An 18,767-nucleotide genomic window follows, 5' to 3' on the forward strand; every position below is an offset into this window, starting at 1 on the left:
TGCTCCCCGTGACAGGCCAGGAGAGGCTGAGCCCGGGGTGCTGAGCCCGGATGGATGGTCTGCCTCTCGTGCCCCTGGACCATTCTTAAAAGCCCGTGCCCTGGATGACATTTCAGGTTTCCCCAAGTGCCAGCAAAGGAGTGATGTGAGGGAAGATATGAAGAGATCACAGTGGTGAAAGGAACCCCATGACCTGTCAATCGGGAGCTCGCCGATAACAACCCACTTCCTCGGCCGGGGATGGTTATCGGGGCCCGATGGGTATGCAGGTACCCCCGCCTCCGCTGTGAAGAGCCCTGGTGACGCCCTCGCCTGGTTTCCGCATCGAGCCAGCACAGGGACTGAGCCGGAGTGCCGCCGGAGTGCTCAGACCCGGGGCGGTTTGGAGGAGGAGGGCAGGGGAGAGAGAGGAAAGAGGTGGAGAGGAGGCCGATGGTCCGGAGCAGAGAGCCGAAGCTGGTGCGGGCAGCGAGACGCCGGGCAGCAGACCGGATGATGCGGCGCTGGCGGGGCTCGGGGATGGTGGCGCTGGCCGTGTTTCTGCTCGGTGTTCACGGCTGGCGACCGGGGACCTTTTTGGCTGGGGCTGGTGTGGCCATGCCTGTGACTCGATGTTGCTGTTCTTCCTGTCTTTTTCACAGACCGCAGTCCCCGAATTATCCTCCCATCCGTCCGTCCCTCTACTCCATAAAGCATTCCCTCGGAATATTCATCGCTCTTTTCGGCGCCAAGCCCTTCCCATTTCCTGCTTTCTCTCTCGCTTTGCTATGTCCCGCAGCCTTCCGTTTCTCAGTGACTCCACCAATCTGTCTCTCGCTCCCGCACTCATCTCTCCAGCAAATACTTACTAATGTACACTTCCATTACTGCACACTTTGACATCCTCTTGAAATTTTTCTCCGTATGGTCCTGACTGCTGCTGTGCCCTTTTTTCTGGGAAACAACATCCAGAGCAAAAATCAGTTCTGACGGCTTTTCTTCTTTATCTACCTGCTAGGGTCTGCAGGTAGAGCCCAGGTGTTGTAGACCCATTGAGACCATCGAGAGTAGTGAAATCATCTTCGATTTTCACACCATATCATATGCATACATCTAATTTTACTTTTGCTTTTTCTTTTTCCATACTTTAAGGCGCCTATTATGTATTCTTTAAAAATAGCTGTTATCATAGTATTATGTTTCTTTGCTACTGTTTTGTTTTCTTGCTCTGTGTTGGAAGCAAAATCGAGCTCCTAAAGCAACGTTAGAAATATCCTTTTTAATTTGTATGGGGAGGGTTTCTGGAAATTTGACTCTGAATACACGACATAGCTTGAAAACTAGAATTAAATTCTGTCGATTTTGAAATTGTTCACTTTATGTGCATGTTTAATATAATTCTTTTTGAATTACATTCTTGGATCCCGGTTAACCCAGGGCAAAGTATTAACTTGGACTTTATCTCCATATCTAATACAATAAAAATTTAATCAGACTTTGGAGGAAACTAGGTGTGCCCGATATTACTGTTGCAGATGTCATAGACAATTGTTTCTTTTGAAACGTTTTGAGTCATAGGATGTGTGAGATTTTTAGATTTTTCAAGTCTCTTAGGTACTCAGATTTTTTTAGAGTGTGCATTTTGTGGTCAACAGCGATATATTGTGGTTTTTTTGTAGATATACAGGCTTATTTTAGAATCCAGGCATATTTGTGGTCTAAGGCTGACATCATGTGGATATTTGTAGTAGTGCATGTTTGTTGTAAAGCTAGTAAATGTAGGAGATTTTTGTCGAAAAGCAGTATTTGGATTTGAGGGATGGATATTTTTTGGAGTATATCAATTTTGGTTGTTGGATATCTTAGATTTACTCTTGTCTTCTGAATGAGAAATCTCTTTGAGACCTAGTTATCTGTCTTTTAGCATAAACTGATTACCTTTATGTGCCAAGATTGTTCTGAAACTGAAAAAAGTATTATTGATATAGTCTTGTGGTTTTGGTCACAATTGAGTGTAATTTAAACGGTGTATAACAGCCAAAAGCTTTTTTGATTAAAAGGTTATTTAACTTCATAAATATTGAACATACCCTTTGAATATTTTCTTGTGTTCATGCATGTTTGCATTTTTTTACAACTGAAGTGTATCCTAGCAATTGTAGACAATTAGGTAATTTATCATATTCTCAAAAATATTTTTTTTATTACAACTAGTCTAATGCAGTAACTTTTAATATGATGATATATATAACCTCATTTTTAGGAATAGACAGTGGGAACACTTCTTCAAAAGTCTGAAAGCAAATGTTGGACAAGAAACAAGGAGAGATTTAAGGGGTTTTTTTGTTGCAATTTTATAAATTGTGTTCCAGTTTGCAGAGGAAAGGACTGCTTTGGTTATCATACCAAATCCCCCAAAACACAGAACCTGTCTCCATCCTCGAAAGATAATCCAGCCGTCTGAATCTCTCCCCTCTGAACCGAGCCAGCTGCCCCCTCCTCAAAACTCCTCCCCTCTTCCCCCAGTCTCTGGTGGGCCATTCGTGAGCAATTTGGCCAGATCTTTTGTAAAGCTAATTGGCTTCCTTCCCCTTTTTCCACTCAAACTCCGTCTTTCCTACAGTGGGGGGGCAGGGGAAAGAAAAATTCTCCTGAATTTCTATCCTATAAGAGAGGATCAAGAAGAAAATATAGGTAGAGACATGGAGACAAAAAAGAACAATTCAGAAAAGAAAAACTGTCATAGTACTGATATAATAAACTGTGAATTGACACTGATCTGCTTTGGGAGTTCACCGTTAGAGCTACACATCTGGTGGCAATCAGCACTGAGGAACAGAATTTCTCAGGAAACTGGCGGATTCTACTCAAGCACAAAAGAGAATAGAGAGAACAGACTTAGTCAACTTCTTCATAGACCTGCAGGTGGTTCTTATTTTTGTGAGTTAGTACTGATGAAGAGTTAGAGAAGGAAACAAGAGAATATGCTCAAGAAATAATATTTTACACACATAAGGAAATACCCATCCTCTCCCATATCATGAAGGCACTGAATTGAACTAAAACTTGCAGTGCAAAGGTGAAACTTTGTAAGACCCATTTTACAGCTACGAAATCAAAGTCAGCTTCGGAAATCTCCAACAACTGAGAACTGCATCCATATTGCATCAGACCTGTGATAGTGATGTTTATATTTACAGTTGTATTTACAGATGTATTATTGTTAAAATTGGTGACAATATCTATGGTAAATTAAACTCTTATAAACTATAAATATAGAACAGTCAGTGATGCTGTAATTGTTAATATTACAGAATAGTTGTGATTGGCAGCTGCCTCTAGACATCATATGCTTGAACCCTGCGTGGTAAACGCAGGATCTGCTAGAGCATGATTGTCCACTCTATACTACCATACTTGTCTTTTCCCTTTCCCTCTGACAAAGTAAGCCTTCTATTGTGCCCCTGAGATAATTTTTATGTCCACAAAACTGGATATGGAGATGAAAAAAAGCCCTAAATTTACTCGTGGTCCCTTACAAAGAGGAAGAAGAGCGCACAGCAGGTTCTTGAGTGCCGCGACTTGATGCTCTTCGCCTCCGCACACCGCAGCCGACCTCCGTGGGGGTGACATGCGCTGTCCGACGGCAGCAGAACCGTCTCCCTAGGGTGCTCCCTCCGCCGGGGAGGCGAGAGGACAGCGCGTAGGGCAGGAGGTTCTTGGGGTTAGTACCTACGCTCCTGCCTCCCCACGTTTTTTGCGGGAATGGGGAGAAGAAGATAAAAGTAACGTCCCGGCGAGGCGGGGCTCGCAGCGGGAGGTGGGGTCGGGGCAGTAGTGCTCCGATCGGGGCAGTAGTGCTCCGATCGTTAAGGGGCTGCTCCCCGAACAGAGAAGAGAGGTCTTCCCGGCGGCGCGAGGCAGCTATGGGCTCTGTCACCTCGGCCCTGAGCCGACAGCGGCGCACCCCGGTGCGGGTGGGCACCGGGACTTTCCCCTCAAGCCCCTGCCGGCCCCGGCTGGCCGCGGTGCTGAAGCTCCACGGAGAGGAGGAGGCGGTCAAGGCGGATGGGGTCCCGGCTCCCCGCCGCAGCCCTAGTGCCCGTGAGTTTCCGCGGGTCGGGGGCGCGGGAGAAATGGAACCACTTCCAAGGGTTCACGCCGCTTCGTAGACAGGGGATTTGCCCAGGTGACGGCACTGCCGCCGGTGACAGAGCCCCAAGGGAAAAGGAAGGGTGTTCTGGAAGGGGTGGAGGGAAAACTCAACCCGATCATCTCACTTGTCAATAGAGGGGGGCCCCGGAGAATGGTTGAGAGCAGAGCGCCTTTTCATCTAGAGGTGCGATGTGGGAAGGGGACAGGGTTAATTGCGGGGAATGACATCACTGGATATCGTATTAGGTTTTCCAGTTTTCTTATGCATTTATCGAACTTCAGGATGAGGAATGAGATTGGCAAGTATTAAGAGCTTTTTCCTGGGATGTTGGCTCTTCGAAGATGCTCTCTCTCTGTCAAAATTTAGTTAAGATTTCTGATCTTACTGTGCTTGCCAGTGCAATATTTCCCATTGCTGCGTTTAAGTTTCAAAATACCACACAATACTTTTGGATGATTTAAAATGATCAGTGTCTTTTATTCAGTCAAGAAAAATAAAAGCATAGGTCTGGATACTGCACTGGTTAAAAACCAACATGTAATAAGCTGCAAAGGAAGGCACTGACATAAAAACAATGTTGCATTCTCAAGGAAGGGTATAACAGGCTATTTATGCTACATAATATCAGTTTTCTTTTTCTCTCTTAATTTAGGGGATAGGCAACAGTGATTGTTTAAAGAGTCCTGCTTCATTGTTCTCTTTTTTTCTGTCTGCTCTTTAGACCACACATGTCTATTTGAAACCAATGAGCTAATAAAGCTTAAGGGTACTAATCAAATTAAATGCAACATCTGGTTACACATTTTTAAATTCAGGATTTCTCAAGAGAAGAATTTAATTCATACAGTCCCTCCTTTCATCCTATTATAATATTCCCTGTTTATGATATTCTGTGATTTGGAGCAATTCACAACTTGTGGCTGGTCCTTGTGGACTTTGGCCACAACAACCCCACGCAGCACTGCAGACAGAATGGCTAGAGAGTGGCCAGGCAGAAAGGGCCCTGGGGGTTCTGATTGACAGCAGGCCGATCATGAACCAGCAGTGTACGTAGGTGGCCAAAAAGGCCAATTGTATCTTGGCCTGTATCAGGAATAGTGTGGTCAGCAGGACTAGGGAAGAGACTCTTCCCCTGTACTCAACACTGGTTAGCTTCACCCTGAGTTCTGTGTCCAGTTCTGGGCCCCACAATTTAGGAAGAGTATTGAGGTGCTGGATGGTGTTTTAATATCATGTTTTCATCCATTGGACTCTGTGATACAATTTGTTAGCCACATTTGCTATCTCTACCAGCTCAAGGAGTGATTTACATCTAGTAGATTGAGAAAAACAGAGGTGAAACTAGAAATGAGTTTGGGCTTGCAGGGTATTTTGACTTTTGTGGGATTTGAGTTGCAAGCATAAGCATAAAACCAATTGCCTAATAGCAGCAAAAATACTTAGAGGTTTTAATTTGACATTTAGATAAATAACATTCTTTGATTTGAGAACATTGAAGGCCTTCTTCTGTTAACAGACAACCTTTTGCAAAATACTTGTCATTCTTTACAAGCTATGTTCTTTCCGTGGATATATATTGTTTTCTATTTTTTTCTATTTCTCTAGTCATGGTAATTATCTAAGACATTCAGAACTGTACTTCATAATGAATGAAAAATATGTTTTATCTGTACTTCAAAGGTATCCTGTGTTTTCTGAGCACTCAAATATGACAGGCAGATTTTCCTCAATTACTCCTGAAAGCTTGGTGCTTAAACTTTTCTTGGGTGCTGGCCTGCCCATATTTTTCTTTAGGAGGTCCACATTGCATTTTGATTGTGATTTTTCTGCAAGGTTTTAGCTGTCTTGACAAGCGAAGGCCATGGGACTGAGATTTCATGTTATACTTTTGATTTTAGTTCAAGCATATAATATCCAGTGCCTGTCATACAAAGTAGGGTTGCCTTCATTACGGCTAGGCTTCGCGAACAAAGATTTTGGAAGGGTTCTATCCACATTTGCTACAAGGACGCTAGTGGCTAAAAAGGCCAATATGAGGTAGACAAGACTGGTTGCAAAAGGCACAGCAGAAAGACTCCCTAGTTGATATTGGCTAGATAAGATTCTTTCTGTGTAGTCTTTTGTCCTCGAGAGTGATCCTGCGTGCATTCTCAAAGGAAGCAGCAGCATTATAGATAGTGTGTCTCCAGACCCCCCGATTGGAGGCCAGAGTAGACCTCGTATATTTTTAAAGTAAAATCCTTTTCATGAGGTTGTTGTTTGAACTTGGGGTCTTACAGGTGAGAGGCAATGGATAGGAGCTGCAATATGGGAAATCCCAACTAGATTTTGCTGTGAGGAACATCAAACACTGGAGTAAGGGCTACCTCCATCCCTGCCGTTATTAAAAACTCATCTTTACTAGTTCATGTCCAACTGTATCTAAATACAGAGTGGGATCTAACATCAATGTTGGTACAACTTTGAGCAAGATGAAAGAAGATATTGAAAGTTCTTAACCAAATTACTTCGGGTAGTCCCTTCCAACATTCATTATTCTTTTCCACAGGCCTGCTGTTATTATTAGTAACTAGCAAGCCACCAGTCTTCCACTTTGACACTCTTCAGAATCTAGGAGAACAAGCCTAGCTTTGACATTTCTGCTGATGGTTGCAGACAATTATGTGTCAAATCCAGTTGTGTCTTAAATAACTGTGATTCTAATAGGGCTGTTTTAGCATCACTTTTTCTGAAAGCAGTGAGAGTAGCACCTTTGTTGCTTCAGTCTCATATATGCTGCCCTTTGCAAGTCTTAATGCTGTGACATCATAGTATTCTGGAAAAAGTGAAACTACATTGATATTCACATTGGGTTTTTTCTGTGTAAAAGCCACCATGAGGAAACTCCAAATTTCTCTTCATTTTCCGCATCAACTGGTTGAATTCTGGTCATCTCTGGTGAGGTTTTTTTCACATTTCTAAAGTTCTTAATTCCAGGGCTGAAATGAAATAAGAGCACTTGCTTGCTAAAAGAGATTTGGTGGAGAAGAAAGGAAGAGGTTCTGAATAGGAATTAAAAAAGCACTCAGCAATTACTTGCAGTTGAAGGGATCAGACGCATCAGTGATTTCAAGCTACAGTGTTCCCCTTGACAAACACTACTGTAGAGTGTCAATGGTGATGTCATTTACCGATATGTAGAATACTTTTGTTTTGCTCACTGAATGTATATATCACCAAATATATAAATAAAGACTATAAAACTGTTCTTAAAACTTTGGTTTGGGGATTACAAGGAAAGGTCTGCTATGTAATAACAAAATAGATCAGTCTCCCTGGGTACCATTTGCATGAATGAACCATCTGCTACTCTTTATGATTCATCATGGACAGCATCATGCTGTTTTGTGCAGTAATAATGGGATATTCATGTGTCTTTGTAATAGAAGTATGTGTGACACATTTCTGGTCATTACTCCTCCCTCCTCAGCAAATCCCTTGGCCATGTTTCTAATTACAAATGTGACAAGTGATGGAAAGAACTAAGAGGTCTCCTTGGCAATATGGTGATTAATCCGAGTTGTGCAATGTTGTGTGATTCACAAATAGAGAAGGTCAGTGTAGAGTTGTGAATACTTCATTTTTTGTAATCACAGCATTCAGCTATGTTCAGCAGATTGGTGCTACTTGTCCTGAGCATATCATTTTCTTAAGATAAATAATAAATATAATCTTACTGATTCTTACAACATCTGAGGCAATTGATCATCATCTCATATCAATGCAGTTTACACTACTGTAAATTACTGCTGAAAGAGGATTTTTCTTAATTTTTAATAATGCCTATTTGCAGTTATGATATGCTGTCTTAAAACACGGTTTCCCTTTCTAAGCAGATGAAACTCAAGTCCTAAATTCCCATTTAAACAGTGGGAAAATTAATTTTGATTTTCATGCAGTTCCTTTGGATGCTATACTACAAAGAAGGGAATCAGTACTGGTCTCCCAGTAGTTACACAGTGAGATTATTAGTTGTGTCAGGGCATACTGTCATGAAGCTTAAGCTTTGCAGCCCTTGTTTGCTTTGGTTTTATTTAGTTGTAGTTAGTGGTGCTTAGTTACCAAGGGAGGCTGTGGCAGATAAAAAAGGTCCAAATCTTCCTGTTTTTTCTGCATGTTAACTTGTATGAGCAGAGGCTCTGCCTACTTTAGCTCTTTTTTGGTTTACGAAAAGTTTGGTTGGGAAAAATATAGCCCCACACAAGGTTTCCATTTTTTATTCTACTGACACTACTTTTTCTTGAGGATCTCCTTCACTGAATTTCAACAATTGCAACATCTTAATCGAAACTTGTGATGCACTAGTCTTTGGTCTTTTAAGTAAAAGCCAAGTAGGTTACAATTCTTTCCTTTCCCCAGTGCATGAATCTTCACTGCATGGTTTTTGTTTTGAAGCAGCTCACAGGCCAAGTAGAAACTGGTAAAAATCTCTGATCATCTTGTCACTCAGATGCAGGTGACTTCAAGAGAAGATGTCATAGGAATGATTTAAACTACCGTTTTGCTTAAATTTTTTCCCACCTCCAGTCCTTCACCGTAGTTAGCCCCTCTTTTTGAAAATACTGATAATTGAATTAATAAACCAAGAAAATTAAATTGTGAATTCTTCCCCCAATACCAGGTGTTCTACTGGTTTTTTTCCTATTGATACACATAAGCAGGCAGGACTTCCCGCTGTAATAAATATCCTTATTGTTGGTAGAATATAATAATGTCGTAGTTTGCTACTACCTCAACATACTTGTTATTAATGAAGAAGTCAGTGCTTGCAGAACATCTGGTACTCTGAATAGTACCACTTGCTAGCAGCTTTTCTCTCTTTTGCTACTATGCAAAGTAACGAAGTAATTAAAATATTTCTTAGTGCTGTGAAGCAATAAACTTGGCAGGAAACAGAACGGGATAGAAACAATAAAGCTTCTCCGTGTTGCTTTGTCTATGTATAATCTCCTCCTCCACCTCCTTCCCTCGTTATGTACATTTTTGACATGTCTAAGAATGCGAAGAAGGTTGGGAGACTCCTGGTGCTCTCAAGAGATTTGCACCCACTTATCAGACATAGGGCAATTTATGGTTTGGCCAGTTCTTAGGGGTGAAGCCAGTGCAGGGGGTAAATGGCCGCGAGATGAGTCTGTGTCCCAGTGCTAGCTGGGATTCTATGCGAGCACAGGTAATGTCCAAGGAGAAGACATAGGGCCAGTGTGAGCAGAGAGAATAGCTGAAGTTGTGCTGTGGTGTGAGGGTGGTTGAGCATTTAAAAGGTGTTTGGACATATCACAGAAATTATTTGGGCTCCCTGAAGTGTTCTTGAGGAGGAGTTGAGGGCTTAGCAGAGACCAGTGTTTAAGCCATATTCTCTGTAAGGACTGAGCAAGGTCGAGTGATTCTTCATCTGTCTTCAGACAATTTTGAACATCCCCATCACCCCATCTGTAAATTAGTTAGTAACTCCACTTTGATCTATCTAAATTTCTTTCTTAGAGCAGGCAGTGGTGTTTTGGTGGGTGGCAATTAAACAACTGAAGAGAGAACAGTAAAACTTGAAAATAGCATTTTGCTAATGATCTCCCAGAGTGTTAAAAGGATTTGTTTGATTAGACTGTGACTGCTCCCTTGTGAACAGCTTCAGCCTATTGAGTTTATTTGATCTGTAGATGTTATTCTTATATCTCTAGTTTGGAAGGAAGATTTTGATGGGAGTAGATGTTAAATGGGATACTTCTTATCTTTGCGTGTTCTTGGTTTTTCCTATATGCCAGGGTTTTTTCTATGTTCTGCAGAGAACATTGGAGTCAAAGAAACACAAGGACAGAGTAAGGAAAGTCTAAAATTTGATTTGTCAAAGATTAAAAGTGAAAGGAAAAATGGCTATCACTTTCTTTCTAAATTTAACTTTTTTTTAAACTTCTTCTACCTGCTGGGCTCTTGAATTCCAAATATCCACAGCATCCCTCCTCATCAGGAAAGCATTGTTATCCCTTTTGCATAGGTAATGACTATATGTCAGAGTAGACTCTCCAGTCTGTGCTACCCAGGCTTGAATTTTTGCTCTGCTGAGAACTACAAAGCCCTTTCACTTGTGTCACTTCATTTGAAATGCTCTCAGAAAGAACAGTAACACTTTCAGAACGTCAATTATGTGGTTCAAGGCAGAGTATAATTGGACCCAGAAAGCCTGTCTGACCAATTTGATGGTAATTTAAAGGAGTGAGGAAGAGAAGAGGCTGGGCAGTGAATATTCTTATTTTGGCAATAAGCATGCAGTGTGGTATGGAGACTTGCTATGCTGGTGTGATAAATGCGATGAAATCATAATTCCTTCTTCCACTGGCACTGCTTCTAGACTGTGTGTTCAGCTGAATTGGGAAGAAAACCCAGGGCCCTGAACACCCTGTCTTTATATCCTAATGCTCCACCCTGGATGGGAAGCAGGCCTGTAAGGCCTGTGAAGGGTGGATAAACTGTGTTCGTCATGGAAAACTCAGCAGTTGGCACACCTAACATTCAATCCCAGTACTGACCCAAACTTGTCCAGCTGGTTACTCACTACCTTTCCTAACAGTGAAGGCTCCTGTGCAGAGTGGGGCATGTCTGGTGGGAAGGGAACACACAGAATGATGTATGTCTTGCTAGGAAGGGAACATCAGCCCTGGGTTCAAGGAAAGGGGGATTGTGAACACTGTATAAACTTGTTTAGAGTGAACACATTGCAAGAATATTCTGTATCTTCTGGGGTTTTTGTAATGTCAATTAGTTGTTGATTTATATTAGTGATGAATCATTCTTAATCATATCCTATGTTTATTTCCAGTCTACCTTGATATCTTTTTGTACCTTGTTTTACTATATATGCTGCAGAAGTAACAGAGGTTGTTTTTTTTTAATTAGTAGTGAAGAGAGTAATCTCTCTTCAGTAAGACTGTCTTTTTTGTGTCATTCAGGGCTTTCAGGAAACACATCAATTTGTAATGTCATAGGTGAGTTCAGAGTTTGAAAAACCTGGACATAAATTAAATTAGTGCAGAGAATATCAGAATGTAGGTTTCTGAAAAACACCAGAATGAACTATTCATCACATTTAGAAAAGCACAAGGATACTTTTTTCCAATGTTTGTTGTCCTATATCACCATAATTTAAAATCCATTTTTTGTTTTATAGTACATATTTCTACAGAATTTCTACAAACTGGTTTCACTTTTATAGTATTTATTTTGTTAGCAAACCCTGGAGTCCTTATTCTCCACTGCATTGCATATAGGGCAATGATTTCTATCACTACAGAGAAAAGGCATTTTACACTGGTATCAGCTTTGCCACAGAAGTCATTCAGTGTAATGAACTGACAACCAGCAAGCTAGTTTCCTGTGTCTTGCTTTCTACATTGCTTCTGCCTCTTTATTGCAAACTTTTGCAAGAATTGCCTCTGACTTTGAACTGCTGCAAAGCTGATCGCACACAGATTTCACTAGTGAGAAAAGACCATTAGCAAATTTAAGGAGCAGATTCAGATAAAGTAGTTGTCCTTGGTGGATAATACAAATCCAGTGAAGCTGGCATGTTGTTCTTTAGGTAAAGTCTTGATTTGATATGTGCTTAAAATTTTTTGTTAGTTTGATATCAGCTAGAAATATGTTAAAAACCAAAACAACTAACTTGCTACATCAAAACTTGCTCCATCTGTTCTACGCATAGAAAGTGTCTTAAGGTAACTTAAATATCTCTCAAGAGCATTTCAGAACTAAATCATCCGTGTTCCCACTTGCTACAAATTGTAACCTGCTGCTTTTCTCATGATATGATATCCCTGACTTGCAAATTAAATATTAGCCAGCAATGACACAGGAAATAAAAAAAAAATCCATGGAAACAGATTGGTGAGATTGCATAATACTCATGCAAAGAGATGCCCATTCTGATGAACTGAAAAAGTCTCAATGAATTTTGTCATTAAAATCTTTTGCGCTGAAGATTTTTTCCTCCAAACTGGAACTGCTGGAAAATCATGCAAGCTGGGCTCCCTGAATTAATTATTTGATATCTAACTAAAATTGCAACCAAGTCTTCCCAGAAAAATAGTGGGATGGAAAAGCATTAGTGGGTACAGGTCTGCAGGCACTAAAACCAGTGACAGATTCAGAAGTAACCCCCAGCTGCTTCATTCCAGGTAATTATCACAGATATGCATTTTGTTGTCCATAATATACACATATGTGCTTGCTCTTTTGTGCACTGAGGACTAAATAATATTTCTATAATAGTAACTGTGTTATGGGATTAAGATGACTGCAGAGGACAGAAGGAAGGACACTGGAAAACTCTGCTAGATGACTGTAAATTATATAAAATATACCAAATCACTGACCCTTGCTTATGCTTTGCTACTTCACATCAGTGGTTATTATACCTGCTTACTGGTTCACCAAATCAAACATCTTTGGTGGGAGTTGAGGTCTTGACAGATGGCTCTCTTGAAAGCTACTTCCTCATAATGTTGCTGCTATGCTACATATAGGATAACTGCTTTTTTCAAACATACACTGGCTGAAAAAGGGCAGGCTTCACCAACACATGTATTCGGCAGGACAGTGAATTCCTCCTAGGTTTATGTCCTTTTTTCTTGATAAAGTTGTCTCATGAATAGTTTCAACAAGCTCATCTTTAGGAACTCTATACACCAGCAAAAGATCAACAGTTTCCCCATCAGCAAAATAAGCAGTGAGGAAGTTTATGCATTGGTCTGTGCTTGAATGGTGGCCATGTAGGTCTATGCAGGCCAGTTGTAAAGCTTTAGCAGTGGAGAGCAGTAGATATTGTCTATCTTGACTTTAGCAAGTCTTTCAACACTATCCCTCCCAACATCCTCACAGGGAGACTCAGGAAGTGTGGACTGGATGAGTGGACAGTGAGGTGCATTGAGAACTCTCTGAACAGCACATCCCAGAGTGTCTGGATGGAGACCTGTCACTAGTGGTGTCTCCCAAGGTTCCGTACTGGGCCCAGTATTGACTTGGATGAAGACTGCCTGCTCAGCAAGTTCACTGATGACACAAAACTAGAGCCGACAGAATGTTCTTCCTTCAGAAGTACCTTGATGGGTTGGAGAGATGGATGGGCAGAGAAGAACTATCTGAAGTTCAACAAAAGGCAAAATGCAGGCTCCTGGTCCTGCACCTGTATAGGCTAGGGACTGACCTGCTGGAAGCAGCTCTGCAGAGAAGGACCTAGGGGTCCTGGTGGACAATAAGCAAGGTATCCTAGGGTGCATTAGGAAGAGCATTGCCAGCAGGTTGAGGGAGATAATCCTGCCCCTCTACTCAGCCCTGGTGAGGCTGCATGTGGAGTGTTGTGTCTACTTCTGGACTCCTCCGTACAAAAGCAACATGGAGCTCCTGGAGTGGGTCCAGCAGAGGGCTAAAAAGATTATTAAGGGACTGGAGCATTTCTCTAATTAGGATAGTCTGAGGGAGTTGGGCCTGTTCAGCACCAAGAAGGGAAAACTGCAGGGATGGGGGAGGAATTTTTCTCCTCCTCTCCTTGCAAATGGAGGACACTTCACTTCTTGCCTTAATGGGGGTGAGGTGTGTGCTGGAAAATCTCTGAGGCTGTTTTGCTCTCGACCTTGTCATCTGGCTGTTCTCTGGCCCTGGGTTGCCTACGATCTGCTCTGTCGCCAGCTGGCCCTGCTCAGATTTCATCAGAGAGGTTTGGCCCATCCTGCAGAGGAACCTTTTGGGGAGGGAGTCGTTTCTCTTTTTCTCCTCTCCTGACCCCGTATTTTGGCAGCAGTTTGTGCTTTGCGAGGAAAGGGGGAGTCCTGACCACAGCCAGCCGCAGACATTGTATGTTTCATGGGAAAAAAACAGCCCTCCTTTCCCTTTTTTTTCCCCTTCCCCTCCTCAGTGAGGGGGGAAATCTCCACCGTCAGCTTTTCCTGCACATCAGGGCCTCACGCAGCAACTGCCAGAGCCCAACAGCACCCCCTGCTGGCCACACAGAGCACTGCAGGCTCTGCTCCTCCGGTGATCCAACAGCACCCTGCACCTCACCACAAAGCACTGCAGGCTCTGCACCTCTAGTGATCCAACAGCGCCCCCTGCCAACCATGATTAGAATCGCAGTAGAGGACAGAGAAGTATCAAACTGTTTCCTTTTTGAAGGGGACTTTTGGGTACAGGATCATTGTTTAGTTGTTTTTGTGTTCTTTTTCTGTTTTTGCCAATATAAATATATCCTTTAATAAAGGGTTGTTATTTCTTCCTTTTTCCATACTTCCTCGATTGGAGCCTCTTAATTTTGGATTTACAATTGCTGAGAGAGAAGAGTTTGGTCTACCACATAACTCATGCTCCTTAGCAAAACACTTCAGTCTCCTTAAACTGAGACATGACCTAAGCACTGAAACAGATGGCCCAGAAAGGTTGTGGAGTGTCCTTCACTGGAGATATTCAAGAACTGTCTGGAAGAAATTCTGTGGAATGTGCTCTAGGATGTCCCTGCTTGAGCAGGGAGTTTGGACCAGATGACTCACTGTGGTCTCCTCTGTGATTCATACTGTGATTCTTACCCATACTGTGATTCTTACCCATACTGTGATTCTGTGAAAATCAAGTAAGTAAAACTTGAATGAAACCTTGATTTGTGCATCCCCTTTTTAGCAGGACAGGGGGAAGAAATAATATTTAAAAATGTAATAACTTGTGATCAAGACAATCTAATGGAAAATAAACAAATGCTGTGTGCAGATGTAAAGTGCAAAAAAAAATATTATGATTCTATTCTCTACTTCCCACCAGCAGGTAATGTCAAGACGCATTGTGGGAAGTAGGACCTCAGTTATGCATAGTGGTTGCTCTGAAAGACCCACCCCGTGCAAATGCCCCACCATCCTCCTTTCTCTTACCTTGTGAGATACACATGGTATCCCTTTGATCAGTTTAGGTCAGCTGTCCTGACTGTGTCCGCCTCGAAGACTCTTGCCCATCCTGTGAGAGACTGAAATGATTAATAGCATAAACATTATTAAAATCACTGAAAGACTTCTGTCTACTGTAGTAAACTGTGCAAAGAAGCAACTGCTCACTGAAGCCCACCCCTCCTCTAATACGCCTACTAATTTGGACTGTGACATAAACATAAAGAAGAAATTTTTAGATGATGTTGAGACACTGAAACAGGTTTTCCCAGAGAAGTTGTGCATGTCCCGCTCTTGGAAGTGTTCAAGGCCAGGTTGGATAAAACTTTGAGCAACTTGATCATAGCAAGAGATGCCCAGAGGGGTATTGGAACTAGATCATCTCTGAAGGTCCCTTCCAACAGATATCATTACGTTATTTTCAGAAATTAGCAACTTCTGAAATTTGCGTAGCTATTTTCCTTTTTGAGAGAAAAAAAGGGATGAGTAGTAGGTTTTAATTTGACATTTGTAAAAAAATAGTAGCTACTACTTACTTATTTACTTACTGACTACTATGACTTCAGGGTCATTTCCTACAGCCCTGCACACCCTGTATGCCAGACAAGCTCTGGACTTCACAGGCTGCCAAAACAGTCCAGCCACCTTCCCTGTTGTAAGTAGCTACAGATCTTTTTTATTCCACAGTAAAATCCAGCACAAACGTTCAGTAGATGTGGGCAGCTTCTGCACAGTCTTAAAATAAAAGCAGAATTTATGATGGGAAAAAGACTAGTTGAAGCAGTTTTATTTGCCCATAGCACTTTTTTCAAGAGCCAGCTTTTAAGAAGAGGGAAATCATTCAAGTTTTGTCTTTTTTTTTTTTTTTTAATCACTCCTTTTTTTGTTCTCCTTTAGAAACTACTTTAACATAGATCCATCCTTGGAAGACTGGTGGGAGGTAGTGTGGGTCAATTTATTGTTCAGGCTTTTAAGTGGAATGGAAAAAAATAAGAAAATCGAGGTTGCAAGGAGAGGTGAGTTATCTATTATTTCTTTGCCTTTTTTCATATTACCAATTCACCAGCAGGGTGAAAAACACATGCTGAACAAAAAAATAGAGTAACTTAATTTTCGATGATTTCAGATAATACTTTCTTTGTGTGTGAAGGTAAAATAAAATGCCAGTGACTCTTACTCTTCTGTGTTTAAAAAATAATTTTTAATATTTTATTCAGCCTTCTTTTATTTGCTTGTTGTTTCTCAAGGCTCTGATGCCTTAACAATAAGTGCATTGTGCAAGTGCTTGTGAATCCTTGTGAATACCATACACTTGTGAGACTAGAAGGCCAGCTCCTGTTGCAGTGAGATGTGTTCTCCATGTGTTCAGGAGATTCTAGAAGACAGGGCTTGAAGAATGGTAGGGAAGTGGAGCTGTGAATTGTTTGAATGTGAGGACGCAAATTAATAGTGACAGTGAACAGTGAATGTTTAGAAAACAGGAAGCCCTTTAGGGTTGCATGAGTTAAAGCAATACTGAGTATTTACTTAAATTAAATTGTGTATTTACTTAAATTATTATTAAAGTAATATTGTGTATTTATTATACATAAGACAACTTATATAACAGGTTTTGTCAAGCTCAGTATTCATTATCTTAGAGCATCTCACGGAGAATGAAAGAAATGCTGCTATGGACACCTTGGCTTAAAAACTTTAGTGTTTAAACTTAAAGCTTAGAACTACTCGTATGAACACATTCAAATGCATATTCATTTTCTGGAGACTTTGGAAAATTAGTTTAAGTTTTCCAGGGAGTAGAGAAGCTGAGGCACTGATTAAAAAACCAAAAACTTCTAAATAACAAAAAAAAAATCAAACCCAAAACCCATCACCAAACAAACAAATCCTCCTCCAACTGCTAGATATTTGAGGTAGGTGTTCAATGATAGGCAGAATAGGCGTGTTCAAGTCCTGGAAAAGATAATGGGAACTCATTTTACCTCTATAATTACTTCTTGCAAACCTATTGTCCATCAAAATGAGTTGCATCTGGATGAGTAGGTCACAAAAGTCTGTGGAGAAGTTCTGGAAGTCATATTTCTTCCCTTCCGTGCCACCTAGTTCTTCATATTATAACAATTCTTAATTAGATTCGGTGTTGCTTGTTTTTGTTACTAAGTATTTTAGCAAGTCCCAAAGCAGAAGGCTTTTGTGAATGCATGAAAAAAATAGAATAACCAAGTTTTCTACCTTAACACTGGTTAATTCATTAGCAGAAATCTCATCTATACGTGCTTTTTTGTCTGTGCTTTGATTCCTGTTGTGGTTTAACCCTAGCTGGCAACTAAACAACATGCCTTGGTATCTGCATGGTACTGTGAACAACCATGAACCTCTTCTGTTTTTTCTGCCATTGGTATGCCATAACTCTGAGAACTATTTGCATGGCTAAAAGTATTTGGTGATTAGGTGGTGTTCAGGCAATACCTGTTCTGCTCTTGGCCCTTCTGAGTAAACTGAGAACAAGATGCCCATCAAAAGTAGGCTTATGGGGGCAGCTCTCCACTTGACATTGCTAGACTTTGGATAGGCAAGCTGCCAGGGAGGAGTCCTTGCTATGTGGCTACTGACCACTCCAAACACCTGCCTGGTCACTGGGGTGGCAATTCCGAAACAGCCAGGAGAACAGTGTTTACTATTTCCAACCTGCAAGTGAATCAGGTACTCTGATCTCTCCTGGTACTTAGCAATTCAGGGCAGGATTCAGCTCCTCTACAGCCACAGACTCAATTTTTAGGCAAACACATAAGCTAGTCAGATAGGCTTTTCCTGTATTCAAACTAAAACAGTGTAGAATGACTCTGGAGGTACCCATGCCTTTCCTTGATTAGAGAGGGCGGAGGGTGTCCGCCTGATTAACTTAGGCTGAAGGCCTGCTTTTCAAATGGTGGGAATTTAAATGAAATTAATTGCTTTCTAGGTTTCCAACTTTTTGCAAAGGTAGTTTGATAACAGTTCAAGGTCTTGGAATGAAAGCTACCAGTAGAGAGTAGAGAGATTTAGCCCAGAGCAGGTTAGCAGGAAGTAGATGGCAACCGAATGGAATTACATTTTGTGCTGGGTCTCTTACACTTGAAACAGTATATGATATATCTGAACTTGTTTTGCTGCATCAGATGTTTTAGGAAGATGTGGATTTTTATAAATGTATAAAAAAATCTAGCTGGCAATTCTCAATACACTCCCTTTTCAGGTAATTTTTAAAAATCAGATTAAAGGAATAAGATAAATAGAAATCTAATTATAGACTTTGACAATAATGGAATTCTACCTATGAAAAATACACTTGTTGAATCTCTGACTTTTTATTAACAATAAGATATTAACCTGCACTATAAAACTCAAGGGAAGCTTCTTCTCTTTGGTAGCTTGAGTATGCTAATGATTAAAGTATTCATTACAGAAATCTAATTTTTAATGATCCAGCAGTTTGATCAGATTAATAGAATTGATTAATTTTGAAATAGAAGTAAATCTGCTACATACAGGGTGATGGTAGGTCTGGTACGTGTCACTCATTCCCTTCGGCATGGCCTCCATCTTGCTGTTAACTATACAGAGGGACTATACCATTAAATTTGGCACTTACTATTATAGTGGAAACCCCTTCTCCTCTCTTTCCTTTAAGAGTAGTATTT

The sequence above is a fragment of the Lepidothrix coronata genome, unplaced genomic scaffold (genome assembly GCF_001604755.1).
Source record: "Lepidothrix coronata isolate B3197 unplaced genomic scaffold, Lepidothrix_coronata-1.0 Scaffold3, whole genome shotgun sequence".
Classification (NCBI taxonomy): Eukaryota; Metazoa; Chordata; class Aves; order Passeriformes; family Pipridae; genus Lepidothrix; species Lepidothrix coronata.